Below are 18,386 nucleotides of genomic sequence, written 5' to 3'. Positions count from 1 at the left end.
CTCAAAAATATCAATGTATAGGCCTATGAATTACCACCAAAAGAAATCTGCGTAGTCACCACCCAAATCAAGGCATGGACCATTGCCGGCTCACCAGAATCCCCTCCTGGGCCTCCTCCAATCACTCCCCCTCCAGGGTAACGACTCTCTTGACTTCCAACACTACAGTTAAGTGTTGAACCCTCTTTATACATACGGGATCAAATCATATGTATTGTTTGGTGTCTATCTTCTTTCACTGAGACACATTCCTTTATCTGTAAAATGGGGGAAATGATGCCCATTGTACACCGTGGTTGTGATCATGATGCTGGAGTTATGGAGCCAACCATTTGCCAGAAAAGGTGACTGTTTTATTCTACCGTTTGGTGGGCCCAAGCAGTGTGTACATATATGGAAATGCTGGTGGCAACCAACGGAATGAATTTGGGAACATTTAATAGACCTGACTTTGCCTTGAGGTCTATGGTTTAAAAATGGCCCATAATCCTGGCATTTAAAATCTTCTCTTCTCTATGCTGTTTTCTCCTGAGGAGTAGAGAGCAGTTCCTCCTTCATTCATTTCCAATCAGGCTCAATTGGTTTGTGTCCCAAAAGATCACAGAGGTGACCCAAGCAGGTTTTCAGAGATAATAATTACAACTAATCTTTTCTGAGGACTCATTGCGTGGCAGGCATTCTACTTAACACTCCATGTACATTAGCTCATTGACTTGTCATTACAGCTGAATGAGGAAGGTATCATATTATCCCCATTGTGAGATGAGGCCAGAAAAACTTGAAAATTTACCCAACCAATAAGAGATGGCATTAGGATTCCATCCTGGGCCGTTGTCTCCAGAACAACAGAAAGTGGATTGTTAGCTGCTGATGTGCAGGCCCCTGATGCATGCAGATCCTGTCCTCTTTTACTGCAATTTTATAGTAAAGGTTATCACCTATAGATTTCAACTTATCATTGGAGAGGTTCTTGGCTTAAAAAAAATAATGGTAAAGTCTATTAACACTCTCCCCTCTAAACTTACTAGGAAATGTCCTCAGTATCTATTATTTAATAGCATTTGGAGGACATAGGCCACAAAAATGCCTCATTAAAAGCCCTAAAATTTAAAGCCCAAATCTATTTTATTGTGTTACATGTGCACTAGAGCATATCATGTTATCTGGGAAAATGCTTTGGGCGACTTTAGTGCCCTCTCTAGTTCTACTGGCATTTCCTTCTTTTTATCTTTACAATATTTTTACCTATTTTATTTTTTTCCTTTATTTACCAATAATCACAACCCTGTAGAGACATCCTATGATGCTCCTTCAGAAATCTAGAGAGCCTCTGTGTAAACCCACTGCCAAGTTTAATCCTGAGAATGCTGGTAAGAGGAGCTATTTGGATTATTATATATAATAAATCCTCTTATACAGCATTATTTAGTATTTCTCAGTTTACAAAAACCAAACCAACAAATATGTATTTAGTGCTTTTTTTCACACACTATACCATGCTAGGGATTGTGGATAAAACAAATAAATGATATGACATCAACCCCTTCCTCAGAGTACTTAAAATTTAGTTGGGGAGGAGGACAAAAATGTAACCACAGAAAGTTAAATGTTAGTTCAAAGTACCAGAAATGTCATAATGCTGCCTGTGAGTAAGAGGTCATCTAAGGTGGTCTTGAGTTATTACTAGAGCTTCCAGAGAAAGCAGAAACTGCTTGGTCAGAAAAGAGGTGGGACCGAAGGCACTCCTGGTGGGTGAACAGGGTCTACAGAGTTGACTGAAACACCCTGGCTGAGAAAACATGGCTTTAACCAAGAATTCAAAAGACGAGGACACATAGGTTAGAGGTGAATGTGTTTGCTTCCTATGGCTGCTGTAACAAACTACCACCAATTTAGTGGCTTAAGACAATACATATCCACTATCTAACAGTTCTGTAGGTCAGAAATCCAGAATGGGGCTTAGGAGCTAAATCAAGGAGTCGACAGAGCTCTAGGGGAGAATCTTTCCTGGGCTTTTCCAGCTTCCAGAGGCCACCTGCATTCCTTGGCCCATGGCCCCATCCTTCATCTTCAGAGCACATCACTGCCATCTCTGCTTATATCATCTCGTCTCCTCTGACTCTGACCCTCCTGCCTTCCTGTTATAAGGGCCCTGTGATTACATTGGCCCCAATGGAATAAGCAATGGTTATTTTTCTCATCTCTAAACTAACTTAATTACATCTGCAAGGTCCCTTCCACCAGGTAAGGTACCATATTCACAGGTTCTGGGGAATTAGGAGCTGGTCATCTGTGGGGAGACATTATTCTGAGACACTATACTGAGGAGATTTTGAGTGTAGACTTTGAAGTTTATCCTGCACAACAGGAAACCATTGACCATTTCAGTCTGAAGAGTGACATGAGCAAAGCATGAAGTCAAAGACAGAGCAATGGTCAGGAAAGCATAGAGGCAAGAGGACCAGTGTTGAGAGAGAGAGAGAGAGAGAGAGAGAGAGAGAGAGAGAGAGATTGTCTTTCTGTGTGTGTCATGTGTGAGTGTGAGAGACCACCCACCTGCCCACCCACGTTTGTACTTGTGAATATGGCCTCAGTTTGTCCTACATAGTTTTTGCTCAGCCATGGGGAAGCAGCCACCTGAAGAGGCCCAAGAGGTTCCTGCCACCCAGGATTCCTGCCGGAGCAGGTGAAATATGGAAGTATTTTGGTTTCTGGGGAATCAGCATCAGGCTTTAAAATACAGGATACTGGGAGAGCTGGGAACTACCTCTCCAGACAACCTTCCAGGTGTCCTATAGGAGTCTCCATTCTTAAGGAGATTTAAAAAAAAAGTCTGTGATGGGCAATTGTACAAGTGGCACTGAGCTCCCAGACTGTTACTATGGATGGCAGGGACTGTCATGTGGGAGCGGCTGGGAGAAGGGATTTGATTAACAACAAGCCTGAGTGGTGTGCAGAGCAGAGCTGAGATGCTCTTCATTAACTCTCCTCTCTGCCGTTTGCCCTTTCCATAGTGTCCAGAGTTTGAAATATCTGGTCACACACAGCGAGCTTTGATTCAGACACTGCTGTATTGGAGTTAGGTGTAGCCATGGTTCAGCATGGATGTAAAGTTAGGAGGGGAAAAGACAAAAGCCAAGCATCAAATGAATTAGCAGGTTTGCAATGGACCAAGAGATTTTTAGGGGAGTTCTCACGAATATGCAGGCAAAGGCTGGAGTTGCCTCTCTGGGAAAACAAACTCAGATCGTTCAGGAGTGAGCAAGGCCAAATCGTTGAGCAACTCATTTGGGGGTCCTGTCATCCGTAGAGTTGCTTATCTAGGGTGAAGCAACCAAGACGGATCAGATAGCTACCTACTAAGACTTGATTACATGGGATTTTCAGAAAAGTGCGTGTTTTCTGCAACGGGAGAGAAAATGATCACGTTGGTGTTCAGACTCTGAGGAAATACAGCACAGTCTGAAGGGATGCGCGTTATGAAATGAAACATTTCCCTGTTTCCAAGGCGAAGGGCGCGGCGGTTATGTTGGTGGTGTTTAACTATATGATGTTCAACAGCAAAGACAGATCCCCAGAAATGAGCCCAGAAGTCTCTGAGGGAAAACATAAATATTCAGCTGTGCTTTTAAACACTTGCTATTTTCTTTTCTTAATTCTGTTTACCTTTTAAACAACAACAAACAGAAGCCAAAAACTTGGCAGAGGGCTGCTTTTTAAGGAGAGTGTATTCTTTGACTGCCAAGTGAACATGCCTCTCTTTTTTACTTGGTTCTTTTCACTTTTTTTTCCATTAAAAAGTAACACTTCCCATTTCATTCATTCAAGAACATTGTGCCCTTCAGCCATCAAGAGTACTCAGACTTCGGGATGTGAGGTTCCCAAAGAGGACAAGTCAAGGACTGTGTTTATTACTATCATCATCATTGTTATATGATTGCATTAAATTATAATAAGCATCTATGAAGATTCAGGGTATGGGGCATTAGAAATACACTATATTGAGAGAAACATATGCATGAAAATAATGACTGTACAATATAATAAGGCATTTGTACTTAAAAATTAGTGTTAGAGTATTTTTATTATCAAGGGAGAAAACCTCTAGTGAATTTGTACTCTTGTTTGCCACCTTTAAAGAGTCCCTCACCCATTCAGAAAACTGAGCAGACTGCAAAGCAGTAGCAACCTGTGCTTTTTGAACCTGTTTCCCATGCTTGGGGCCCTGGAGTCACACAGTAGTTACAGTGGTAATCGGGGAGAGATCCTAAGAGGAAGGTGACTTCATGTCAGTGATCTCCTTCCACCTGATGTCCCTTCTGTACTTCTTCTGGAAGTCACAAGGCTCCATGTCTAGTTAGATGTCTCATGCATGCTGTCCCTGATCTCTAGTTGTTAAACCCTCTTCCCTATGCACCCAGAGAATATCTCTGGAGAAGAGCATTTTAAAGGTGAAGCATGATCTTTTTTATATAACATTCCTTTCCAGAGGCAAAAGCTTAGCAAGAGCGCTAGAGAACTGGAGGGGGACTTCTATATTAAAGCCTGTTTCCTAAATGTAAAAAAGTTCCACCTCTTATTATTGATGATATTTGTCTAAACACCACAGACACGATGAAGTTTTGGAAAATTGGAGGAAAGGTGAGCAGGCCAGCTGCTGGGTTTAGAGACTTGAGGCAGAGTACTTAATTACGGCAAGGTTTAGAGAAACTGAGAGGAATGAGTATTTATTGACCAACTGTGAGTCAGGCATTCTGCTAAGTAGTTAGATACCTATTCCATTTGGCATACTCTTCAAAGTCAAGTGTGAAAAGTAAGGATTTGCAAGATATTAACCCAAAACATAATTGTTGCACAACCACTGAGTGGTGAAGCTGGAATTTGAATTCAGCCCTTTTGACCCCAGAACACTTTGCACCTCAATAATAAGAACCCTGGGCAGGCAGTGACACATAGCAGATGCTTCATTAACGCTTATTAGATCTAAACGGGTCAAGTGTTCTGCTCTTAAGTTGACTTTGTCACTGCATTTACACACAAGTGTAGTTTAAACCTAATGAACAAAATTAACGATGAACAAAATAGATCCAGAGTCATAGAATCATGGAACAGACTGACGAATCTCAGAGAGAAGGCAGGAGCTGGGCGGTGAACCAAAGAACTTATATGCATATATTCATAATCCATGGATACAGACAATAATAGCGTGGTGAAGGCCTGGGTGGGGGAAGTGTGGGGGGGGTCAATGAGGCAGAAAAAAGGGAACATCTGTAATATTTTCAATAATAAAGATAAATTTAAAAATAAAAAGCATTTGCATTAAAAATAAAACTTCAGCCATAACCAATTTGGCTCAGTGGATAGAGTGTTGGCCTGTGGACTGAAAGGTCCCAGGTTCGATTCCGGTCAAGGGCATGTACCTTGGTTGTGGGCACATCCCCAGTGGGGGGTGTGCAGGAGGCAGCTGATTGATGTTTCTCTCTCATCGATGTTTCTGACTGTCTGTCCCTCTCCCTTCCTCTCTGTAAAAAATCAATAAAATATATATTAAAAAAATAAAATAAAAATAAAACTTCAATCCTAACTTGCCATGCCACACCTGGGGACATGGCGCAGGAGGCAGGTGAGATGGAAGATGGGCAGCTTTTGGACTCGGATTTGACATGAGATTGCACCCAGTGACAGCCTGCTGCAGGCGCCAAAAGCACTAGGTGGGGACAGTGCAGCAGCCCGTGCCCCAGCATCTCAGTGCCCTGTTAAAGGTGTGGACTCAGGAGAAGAGAGAGTTTTTCCGAGTCAGATGATGACATCAACAGAAATGTTTTAAACTCCCCTCTCAAACCAGAGCCTTTTCCATGTGGCCAGAGCAGCCAGAAATGGTCTTTTCTGCTGGAAGAAGAAGGTTAACAACATGTGGGGTGCTTGCTGCAGGAGCAGAATCAAGTTCGGTGGTTGCTAAACTTGGTATCTTGGAAATGGAAGGCACTATTGACAAAAGCAATCAGAGACCTACAGTTATTTGCTTGCTAAGAAACTCAAGAGGGAGTTTCAAGAACAGACAAAAGAATTAGACAAAGAGCTAGATGAATGTATGTGTGGTGGCAAGAAAAATGGGCTCCAAGGAAGAGGGAAATGGGCAAGGTCACCTCAAGAGGAAATGACCTGACAAAGTCAAACTTGGGGACAGACTAGAAATGAACTGCAAAGGCCAGAATGAGATCACAGAGGACGATTCTCCAGGAGAAAGTGGCTGATGAAATTTCTTTAAGGTTGCAGGATCCGAAGAAAGATCTGATAGCCAAGTAGTGAGTACTGGTATAATTGGGAACAAAAAGGCAATTGAACTTCTAATGAAAACTGCTGGAGTTGAACAGAATAGTGGCTTTTTTATAATGAATGGTAGGAAGAACTCCAGGTGTTTTCCCGAATCTCCTGAAGAAATCCTAGAATCAGTGAGGAACAAATTAAGGACATTTTTGACCATCCCACATGGCTCAGTGATTGAGCGTTAACCTACGAACCAGGAGGTCACGGTTTGATTCCTGGTCAGGGCACATGCCTGGGTGGCGATCTTGGTCCCAGTGTGGGATGTGCAGGAGGCAGCCAATCAATGATTCTCTGTCATAATTGATGTTTCTATCCCTCTCTACCTCTCCCTATCTCTGAAGTCAATAAAAATATGTTTTTAAAAAAGGAAAATAAATTAAAGATATTTTCTACATTGAAAATCAAAAAAGTATGAAAATACAAAAGCTGCTAGGAAAAGGAGAACACATTTTTTGAGGGAAAGAGGAAACAAGCTATTTAAAAGTCTACATTTTCAAGATGACAATACATCATGAGAAGCTACTGCAAGTTTCACAAACGAGGCCCTGGTCTCTCCTGATGAATCATAGGAAGGACAGGGAGAAACAAAGTTGGGTGCAGAGAAAGCCATTAAGGTTGATGATTCTTACGATTTGAACATTTATTAGTACATTTAGAGGAATAAACCTTTCTAAAATAGCACTAATAAACCATTTTCTACAGAAAAAATAAAACTTCAAAATTTAGAAGAATTGTTAATGTAAGAAGTAAATCATTAAAACTGTCATTTATTTAGGTATGCAGTGCATATTGATACATACACACATCCATATCAGCCCTAAACCCTGTCAACACTACGTTTCTACAGATTTTCAACACCTAGTCTATCTTTGCTTTTAAGTGCTTGCTACAGCTAATCTATTTGCTTTGCTGATCTATTTAAATTTTACATTTTTCCTTATTTTTTTCCCTATTTAAAATTTACTACCCTTAGGTGAAACTGTTGAATTAATAGAAACCAATGCTTTCTGGGGTTAAAATGGGCATTTCTCTTAGTAAAGTCTTGGCTATATTTATTTACATCATTAAAAAATATTAATCCTAAGAGGTATCCAAATTCTCCATTTACTCATATAGGAAGCATAGCCTATGATCTGTTACTCTCAGCATTGCCCAGTTCCTATATCTTTATTCTAAAAAGCATATCTTTGTGTAAGCAAACATTTATGCTCTTCTGCTTCTTAGTCCGGTGCCCTTCAAATGACACTGCCAGCTAGTTCAATTAGAATCTTGGGAGTTCCTCTGATATGAAAACTCATTTAGTAGGTATTAATACCACTGACTAATTGGTATTGTCCACAGATAGGCCATCAGAGATAGTGATATATTGTCACTCCCATTATTATTATACTTTTCCAGTATACCAAATATATTAGATACCAAATAACAATCATAGAGTTGCCCCATACAATGATTTTGTAGTTACCCATTGAGCTTGTTATATTAATTTGAAGAATGGGATTCAAGGCATTGATAAAGACTTGGATTCTATTCGCAGAATAGCCATGGTGACTCAATTAATGGGGCTTATCCTATAGAAAAGATTCCCAGGTCAGGAAACATACTTGTAGAGAGTTGCCATCGTACTTGATGAGAGAGTAGCATGCTGTCAGACATCCTGGAATAGCAATGGTCAAAAATCTTGGATTCCAGTCCTAGCACATTCCCCAATTTTCTATGTGACCTCAAATAAATCACTTAACCTCTCTGGGTCTCAAATTTCCCATATATAAAATGAGGAAATCTAATGCCAAACCATTCAAGTTATAAATTTACTGTGAAGATCAAGTGGGATATATACAAATTGATAAAGTATTAAGAACTAGAAATGTTAACTGCTACTGCAATTATCATTATACATCCATGTGGGATAGTCCAGAATATCCAAAGACAGGAGTATGAAGTATAAATAAGAATAAAAATAATCGGCACACTTACTAAGGGCAGGGCTGGATGCAGGGGTTTCCCAGGAACAGATCTCTCACATTCCTTCCCGTGACCTAGGCAATTTTATCCTCATTTCACAGATAAGGAAGCTAAGATACAGAACTGCACTGTCCAGTTCTATACCCACCAACCACACGTGGCTAGTGAGAACTTGAGGGTTTGGCTCAATGGATAGAGCATCAGCCTGGGGACTGAAGGGTTCCGGGTTTGATTCCTGGTCAAGGGCACATTCCTGGGTTGCAGGCTCAATCCCCAGTATGGGACATGAAGGAGGCAGCCGATCAATGGTTTTCTCACACCATTGATGTTTCTATCTCTTCCTCTCTGAAATCAATAAAAATATATTTAGAAAAAAAATTTTAAAAAGAGAACTTGAAATATGGCAAGAATTGAAATGAAATGTGCCATAAGGTAAATAAAATGCACACTGGAAAAAAAAGAATAAAAATAATTGGATGAGACAAGGGAACTAAATAAGGCTGAAAACAAATCTTCAATCTTTCTGTAATCTCTTCTATAACACAGAAGCAGCCTCCAAAAAAAGACTAGCTCCTTGCTGTTTAAAAAAGTTGTGTTAGCTAAAGGCAGAGGGGTATTGCACAGGTAAAGGAGAAATGTGATCCTCATTTGTTTTCAGCCACTCTAAGTACTTTGAGCAGAAAAGTATATAATACAGGGAATCAGAGGCTGATATAACTGCTGGGAGGGCTGCAGAAGTAAAGGTCCAGGAAAAATACTGATTTTCAGGAAGGTTGGAAGTACAGGAAACACAGAGAAACTATTGATGATCTTGTCTACAACTTCCAAGTGACTCACAGGTGCTTATCTAGACAGCCCATGGCAAAGTCTCCATAGGCATCTGTCAGTGTTCACCTGGCTGCTTCTCTTCTGTGCTCGTATTTCCTGCAAGTAATTTCCATTGACATCATTCCTGTTGGAACCTAGCTGGCAAGGAGTCCCAGGAAGTGGAGTCCCAGGCTTCTCCCCAAGGATGAGGAATGATGCATAGTTGACAAGAGACCAACTGACACATCACTGCTCTTCAAAACCCTTTCTGTGTGAAAACACTAATGTTACAAACCGAGGATTCCAAATGTTAAATCAGAGGTATTTGAGTGTGGGAAATGAGACTTTATTCCTATATTCGGATATGTTATCCTATTTCCACAGTTCAAAAATTTCAGTGATTAGGAGTTGCAACATTAATTTAATAAATAAGACCTTAAAAATACATAAAAGGTACATGTCAAAAGTAGATTTGCCCTTTAATCACTATTGATAATAATATAAAGATCAGTCTTAAGAAAATATGTTCCTGCAATTTAGGGGGTCCTAGGGGAAGGCAGTTGGAAATCCTCATTTTCAGCCAGTGTGCACAGAAATTTTTAAAACATGTAACACCTGACTATTTAGTCAGGGACATTGACCGCTTTTCCCTTAGATTGGCAAATTAAACAATGACAACAGCCAACCCAACAATAGCCATGTGGTGTGAATGAATCAAAATTGTACCTACTTATGTCAGATTGACAAAAATATATTTTTGGTGTGCCACAGAATTTTAGTAATTAGTTGATGTGTACCATAAAATGAAAAAGGTTGAAAATTGCTGCTCTACACACTTACATCTTAGTCTTAAAAAAAAAAAATTGGGTCAAGATCAACGCATTTCACTCTGTCACCAAAGAGGCCTGGTGGACATGCTTACGGATATTATATTGGTCACTGAGTTATAGGAGTGATGGAGTGTTTCACTGTCCACAGCCGAGAAGGAAGGGGGAAGAGGGACCATCACAGTCTCTCTCTTTACATGGATTTCCTTATAATATACTAGGCAGGAGTAGCTCATTGTGTTTTCTTTGGGTTCCTTCTGCTCCCTTCTGGCCTTGTACCCAGAGTGGAAGTGGTTCACTTCCTTCTGGAAGAAATGTAGTCATTTACTTGTATTTCTTTTGGGGGATGCTATTTCTTCAGGGATGTTCCTGAAGCCCTGGCCTCAGAAGACCTATGTAGAAGGCATTGCAGAAAAGGTTGTTTCCTCAAACTTCCTCTTTGAGCTCTCAGCTGGCTCTGGATGAGAGCCTTGGAGTAGCATGCTGAGATCGGAGATTTGGGCTTGGCCACCGTGGCCCCTCAGTTGGCTCTGGCTCTAGATCTTTTTCAATGGACCGTTTTAGGCCAGAAGGGTTCTACCTGGGCCCCCTCCCAGGTCACTGGAGAGTTCTGCGTTGGAGTTTAGGGGCTATATGTATGATTTCCTTTCAGATTTGGTGAAGAGCAATGGCCAATTTATGACCTAAGGTCTTGGGTTCTTAGCCAAATTCTGTAGTAATCTTACTTTGTTTTGAATAATGCCATTATTGTTGCCTACAAAATATATCCTAAAAAAATTAGCATAAAATCAGTGTTGAGCATTGAGCATATATTGCCTATGATTAGGAGAAGTCTGCATACTGCTGCCCTCTGTATCTTGGTATTGGAGTCACCAAGGAAAAGACAGTGTGGTCAAGCACTGGATGGAATGGCACTTAACTCACATAGAGAAGAAACAGAGCAAGACCAGCCTCAGTAATAGGTGCCAGTCGCCCATGGCCAGCAGCCACATGCTGGCCTACATGCACTCCAGTTGTGCCACAGAACAAAGGACCCCATCCCCTCCCGACGAGGGACAGATATAGCAATGGAGTTGGCCTGTTGCCATATGAAGCATACACTATGCAGAACAAAGGAGTACACATTGAGCCTGAAACAAAGACATTTCCCACACAAGGTTGTAAGTCCTCCACAGGCTATGGGCACCTCTAATTTTCTTTTTGATAAGAAAGTACTCTAGACCCAAGGCCCATTCTTATGCTGCTGAGAGGGGTTTGGAAAACTGCATGCATAATCAGGATTCTAAAAAAAAATAGATTTTCTGTTTCTAAAGATAGTATGTATGTGCTCATGAGAAACAATTTTAAAAAGCTTGACAATTTCAGATTCTTTCTGGAAATGATATCGTATTCTTACTTTAACTGAGGTTTGTTTTTTGTTGTTTCTGTTGTTGTTTTTCCGGGTTTTGTTTGTTTGTTTTGAGACTAGAAGATTCCCACAATAATCTTCTACAGGGCTGACTGGTTCATTCTGATATAGGTTTCACTTTGAAAGAATGTCTGCAGACACCATGCCTCTGTCACAGATGCTAACACAGTAGCTTCTCAACAGAGCCTCACCTGCTTAGGTGACCCTGAGAAGTGGAAACACTTTGAAAGAGAAAGACCATTACATGAAACATTCTCAGGCAAACGCCTCACCATGGGCAAATAAAACAAAATGGTGGGGTTTGTCCTAAACCAGTGGTTCTCAATCTTCCCAATGCCGCAACCCTTTAATACAGTTCCTCATGTTGTGGTGACCCCCAATTTCATTGTTACAAATTGAACATAATTAAAGCATAGTGATTAATCACAAAAACAATATGTAATTATATGTGTGTGTTCTGATGGTCTTAGGCGACCCCTGTGAAAGGGTCGTTCGACCCCCAAAGGGGTCGCGACCCACAGGTTGAGAACCGCTGTTGTTTTTTTTATTTGTGCTATGTAAGTTCTACTGAGTAGCAATGAAGCATGAAGCATTTTGGGTCCTACAGCTATAGATCACCATTCAAATTTTTCCACTATACCCTCATCACCACAAAAGAAGCACCTAACTTTGAGGCTGTTTTCATGTTATTTGGGTCAGTAGAGAAATCATTTTCTAGCACTTGGCAGAGTTGCAGGAAAAAAAAATGGTATCATTTGTCACTTCCTGGCTTGAAAGTTCCTTTAATGGTTCACCCTTACTTACTTTCTGGGTAAAGTCCAAAGTTTTCCACATGGTTCTTCAGCAACTGGTTACAGACTTACCTCCAGTGATCTACCACAGGCTTCCACAGGCTTTCTTCATTATAGCCTCAGGGAGCTACTGTCATTTTCCCCAACACTGATGCTCCCTGTATGGCCTCAGATCTTTCCCTTTTCCTCCCCACTCCTTATTCAATCTTCCAGATGAATTTCTACTTAACCTTAAAGAAAATAGATTTTAAGCATCTCCAGAAATTGGCCATGTCTTATTCATGTTCAAATTCCTAGTGCCTATCACAAAGCTGACATATGAGAGGAGTCCAAAACAATCTGATAATCAGCGTGTCTGAAATGAGCATTAAAATTGTACATTTTCTTTATTGTCTTTATCCTAATGTCAACTCTTCTGCTTGTGTAATGTGAGCAATCATTAGGAATTGTTCATTTAATTTCTGTGAAATCTCACTAGCAAGAGTCTTTTTGGCCATTACGAAAGTCCCTAGTTAGAGCTATATTATGAATTCCACATTAAAAAATGTCCTACCATGACATTTAGGAATTAAGCATAACTGCAGCTATAGGAGCAAGACCATCCCCTTTCTACAGGTTCAGGCTGTAAGATGAGCAATAAAAATTTGCTACTAAAGAAAAATATGCTTTTATGAGTGCCACAAGTTCATCAGAGATTAAAGTCTTAGTTGAAAGACAGTACGCAAATCTCTTAAGGAAGAAATTTAGGCTCATTGATGGTTAGGAGGATGGTGCTTTTCTGTTCCGGGCATTGCATTTGTTTCCTGGAGGTAGAATCAAGCCTTCTTGGATCTTGGATACTGGAGAGCCTCATGACCTTGAACATTTTGGTCTGCCCGGGAGCAGCCATTTTCAGGACAGAGTCAGCCTTGGGGTTTAGAGTAAAGCTTTGTTGAACTGATCAGAAATTCCAGAAGGCTGAAATGGAGTGAAACAAGTGATGGCTCATTTGAATGTTTATTAGTAGGTTGGTTTGTTTAAATAGAATTCCATTCTCATTACCAAAACACTTGTCATGTAGAACGATAATAGGATGCAGGAAAACAACAAGCAGGCTTTCCAGAAGAAATTCCTTTTGCTCTGCAAAATCTCTATTTTCCTGAAAGTTACTTCAGAGACATAAGAACAGACTGTAGCAGAAATATTACCGATAAGCTTCACTGCCCCTGCGTTATGCAAACAATAATACTTATGTTCTGTCCTGTTTCTGAAATTCTAAAAAGATTGTAATGATACGATATGTCTGATTTCTAGAGTGTGTTTAGTGAGGAAGAGCTAGCAATATAATAGAATCAAAGTAAATTGAATATTGTTATATTTTAATAGAGTTGATTTACTTCCTAGTGTTGTACCTATTTTTCTCTTGAACTTTTACATACATAATACATACGTTGACATTTATAACAAGCTTCTCTAATCCATAATTTGATTACTTACAGGATAACAGAGTTCTCTCACAATACTATATTTTTTTAATTACTTGGGTCATAATGGTTTTCTGATTTAGACTTATATGGAAATGAAAATTGCTCAAGAAGTTTATCATCATTATTTATTGACATTCTACATATTCTCCCATTGAAACATAATTATTAATTAAACATCTATGAAGGGCTGAATCCTAAAATGCAAAATCTATCAATCGTTTCCCACAAGTTAAGTTGATTGAATCAGAATATTTTCTTATATATTGAAGGAAACCTTGAAGGCTGAAGAATTGAAGAACAAATTAAATAAAACTAGGGGTTAGATGTGCTGCAAGAAAAGACTTTGATGCAGTGGGGAGGTTGGATAAAATTTAATAGGCCTTTTCATATTCTTAATTTCAGTGAATTCATAAGGTCATGATGTTAGCCTTCTCCTCTTCTCTTCATTGTGGTTCATTCCATTTGCCTGGTAACCTGTCTGCCCATTAACTGTAGCGTGACCTCCATGCTCATTGCCTCAACTCGAATTATCTTGTTCCTTAAAAGAAATGCATTTTCCTAAGGATTCCAATGTAATCCATGTAGTACTAGGTGGTCTCAATTTTATTTGTTCTCAACCACCTTACTTTTTCTGTTGTGCTTCTGTGAGCAGCACACAATTAAATCCATGAAAATATTGTGAAGGTTTGCCCATCCTTTTATGATAGATCAACAAAAAATGTCCTATAGCCACTTGAAAAATAATACTGTGAGCTTGTGACAGCTCTTTATTAAGAGCAAATGAAGACTTCTGTGAAACGGTTTTTGAGGCCACAAATCATGTTTTGCTATGAGCTTAAATGCGTGTATACTGTGGCATTACTTAAAAAGAAAGCCATTTTGCTACTTACATGCTTTCTAAGTTGTTTAAATGAGGCAGCTTTAGAGGGTTTTGCTTGAAATTGCAATACCATATAGACTTTACCATCTCAATTTAAGAGAAAAATCATACCACACCAGGAGTTTTTCAAATCTATTTTTTTATCTTTAAATCTCGGTAAACAAGATATGTACATCTTATCAGTCATGCCAAAATGAATTTCTTTAGCATTCTTCAAAACTGCAGTGCCAAATTAACATTCGAGGAGCTTCCAAGTTTCATATGGACGCTGTAATAGAAATCAGTTTGCCCTAGGGCTCCGCCATAGCTTAGCCAGGCGGTGACTCCCATGTCTCAGATGCAAGAGAGGATTCCTACCATGAAATGAAAGAATGTTGAATTTCTTCCAGAAACCTGTATCATTCTTTTTAATAACTCATTTGAGTACACATCTCATCATTATCACTTATCTTCTTAAAGTTCTTCATTGGTTCCCCATTCATTCTCTTCAGGATTAAGTTCAACACCCCGGACATGACAGAGAAGTCCTTCCAGAAAATCAGCCTCTCCAACATCTTCTATCTCACTTCCTCCCTCTACTACAGTGGGGCCTTGACTTATGAGTGTCCCGACTAACGAGTTTTTCGAGATACAAGCTGTCTCTCGGCCGATTTTTTGCTTTGAGTTGCGAGCTAAAATTCGGGTTACGAGCCAGCTTCAGATACCCCACCGCTAGTTGGCGCAGCGAACGTCACAGTGAACACCACAACATCAGCCCAGCATCACGTGTCTCACTCGTTCACTTTATGATTTGATATACGAGTAATTTGAGTTACGAGCTTCGTCACGGAACGGATTAAACTCGTAAGTCAAGGCCCCACTGTATAAGCTGCAGCCCTATGGACATCCCCATGCTGTCCACATACAGAAACATTACTTAGAACAGCAATTTTCAATCTTTCCATCCATGGCTCACATAAACTAATTACTAAAATTCTGTGGCACACAAAAAATGTATTTTTTTGTGGGTCTGACAAAAAATAGGTATAATTTTGATTCATTCACACTGGACAACTATTGTTATGTTGGCTGTTGGTTTTTTGTTTTTGTTTTTTACAATCTAAGGGCAAAGAGGTCAGTGCTCCTGATTGAGTAGAATATTACATGCTTTAAAAATTCTTGTGGGCCTGGCTGGTGTGGGTCAGTGATTGAACATTGACCCAGGAGGTCACAGTTCGATTACTATTAAGAGCATATGCCTGGGTTGCAGGCTCAATCCCCAGGGGTGGGGGTATGCAGGAGGCAGCTGATCAATGATTCTCTCTCATCATTGAAGTTTCTATCTCTCTTTCCTTCTCCCTTCCTCTCTCTCAGCCTAAAAGAAAGCACTTTCTAATGTTGAATGAAACAGTCAAGAGGAGAATCCATGAAAAGAAATGACCTTATGCTACTGCCACTATATTCTGTGTAATATGCTTTCTGTAAAATAGGCTTTGAACTCACTTCACTGGAAGACTTTAGGAATGGAAGCACAGAAATGTGCTTTTACAAAAGGGAAATTGCTGTATTAGTTACCTAACTATAAAAGTAATACAGGCTAATTGTAGAAATGCAATGCAAACAATACAGAAAAATAAAAAGGAAATTAAAATCATCAGCCAGATATAACCACCATTAAAACTCTCTATTATATTTTGTCATTTTTATGTAGGAGGACTTTTTAAAGATATGGTAGACATTCTATTAGTATAGTTGTATTGCCTACATTTTAGAAGTCACATTGGCCAGCTTTCTCAGCCAACAAATATAGATGATAATGACAACAATATTACTTCATCAACAAAGAACCTTTTCCTAGTCCTTTACATATATTAATTCATGTAAATCTCAAACTAGCCCTCTCCTTTATTATCTTCATTTTACAGATAAAGTAGCTAAAGCAAAGAGATGGTATGCAGTTTGCCCAAGTTCGCACAGCTATGAAGTGGCTGAACCTCAGTATGAGACTAGGCAGTTTTGCTCCAGTATCTATATTCAGAACCACTAGACATTACTACCATCCATTTTCAATCTTATTTTTTTAAATATATTTTATTGATTTTTTACAGAGAGGAAGGGAGAGGGATAGAGAGTTAGAAACATCGATGAGAGAGAAACATCGATCAGCTGCCTCCTGCACATCTACTGGGGATGTGCCCGCAACCAAGGTACATGCCCTTGACCGGAATCGAACCTGGGACCTTTCAGTCCACAGGCCAACGCTCTATCCACTGAGCCAAACCGGCCAGGGCTCAATCTTATTTTTAATAAGTGCACACTTTTAAATTGTAAGCATGAACCTTAATTTATTTAACAGTCATCTATTGTTAGACATGTAGGCTATTTTTTCAGCTTTTCAGTATGATAAACAACACCATGTTAAATAGCTCTGTGCAATCATTTTGTGCGCTGTCCAGTTATAGTGTTATGATAAATCCCCATTTTCAACTTGTTCTTCTCTTCCCTTTGAATGCTATGCTTCTGCTACATGTAGTTCTTATCAGTTCTGCAAAGTCAGAAAGCCCTTCCCTGACCACTCTATCTATTCTAACTGGATCCCCAGCTTTAGTATTCACTATCACTGCATATTTCCTTTAAAGCACTAAAGTTCTGTTAAAATGTACATCTGGTAGTCTACCTATTTCTTGCCACCTCCTTCACCTCTGGCCTATGAGCTCCATGAATCCATAGACTATGTCTATTTTATAGACCATGATTTCCCCAGGGCTCAGCCTGTAGTAGGTATTTAAATACTAATTGAATGAACAAACAAACAAAGCTATAATTGCTGAGTCAAGGAGATGTCATGAAAATTTAAGCTGAGGACATTACACTCTCCCTCCCTAGCAATACAACGTAGAGAAAATTTCCAGCATCAGCATAACAGCAGGCCTGTCTGTAGTAAGAATGCAATATAACCAAACCTGTGGAGCAAAATAGTTAGCATCCTCCTGCATTAATTCCTACTCTTGGCAATAGAACAAACGGCTTCAGTAGTTCAGGAACATCTGTCCAGGTGATTCCAGGCCCAGCGTTATGCTGGGAGTGCACCAGGGGCAGAGACTGCTTTGGGGGTTGGCCACCAACAGTGAATAGTGGCCAGAATACCAGATGCTGTGAGCAGTGGAAATTCTGTTTGCTGATTCTAAATTCCTAATGAGGGTGAGGTTTGTTTAATAGGCTTTCTACTACCCAAGCCATGTTTCCGAAGACAGTCTCTCCAATTGTGAATAGATTCATTAATCTTTAACCTACAGCCCAGACGCTGTAGGTTAAATTCTTATAGATGTAACAAACCAGAGGACATGTTAGCCTCCAAAAACATGGTAGTCATCAAGGGGCTCTTTGTTTTTAAAGCTTAGTGTGTCAATAGAGAGGAAGACAAGGAAAGATCAGAATAGGGCTGACTGCCTAGAGTTAGAACCTTTAAAATATATTTTGTTTTCAGCAATGTTCAAATCGGCACAGATGATTCAAACTGTATCTTCCTACTCAACTTTCCCAAATGAAAAAAATAATTTTTAAAAATTTATATTTGAGAAAGGTTCTAAAGGAAGAAATTTCTTTCAAATCCAGGGGAAGAAAAGGTGTGTGTTTTGAACATAAGCCAAAAAGATATATTCGTAGCTGCAACTCTTTTTATGGGAATGATGAGAAGTTTAGTGTTCTACCAGAAAGGCAAGAAAAAATTTAAAAGTTAAAATTTGTATCCTGAATGATAAAAATTCTGTTGTTTATAAATTCAAGTTATGTTAAGGGATTGGGTGGCATTCCTGTGAACCCTCATAAATAGAAAAACAGGAACAACTTAAGTGTATTACAAGTGATATATCTTATAATAGTCACTTTTCCTACTTAGTTTCAATGCAAAAAGTTTTGGAGGAAGTACAGAAAACA

General features: G+C 39.6%; 1 pseudogene; it reads left to right on the top strand.

Annotated features, from left to right (window-relative positions):
- The first annotated feature begins 5,876 nt into the window (after positions 1–5,876).
- Positions 5,877–6,974, top strand: LOC111825541 (annotated as a pseudogene).
- The last annotated feature ends 11,412 nt before the right edge of the window (positions 6,975–18,386 follow it).

The sequence above is a fragment of the Myotis lucifugus genome, unplaced genomic scaffold (assembly GCF_000147115.1).
Source record: "Myotis lucifugus unplaced genomic scaffold, Myoluc2.0 scaffold_31, whole genome shotgun sequence".
Taxonomy (NCBI): domain Eukaryota; kingdom Metazoa; phylum Chordata; class Mammalia; order Chiroptera; family Vespertilionidae; genus Myotis; species Myotis lucifugus.
The sequence above is the reverse complement of the archived record's forward strand: the minus strand, read 5'-3'. Positions and strand labels throughout refer to the sequence as shown.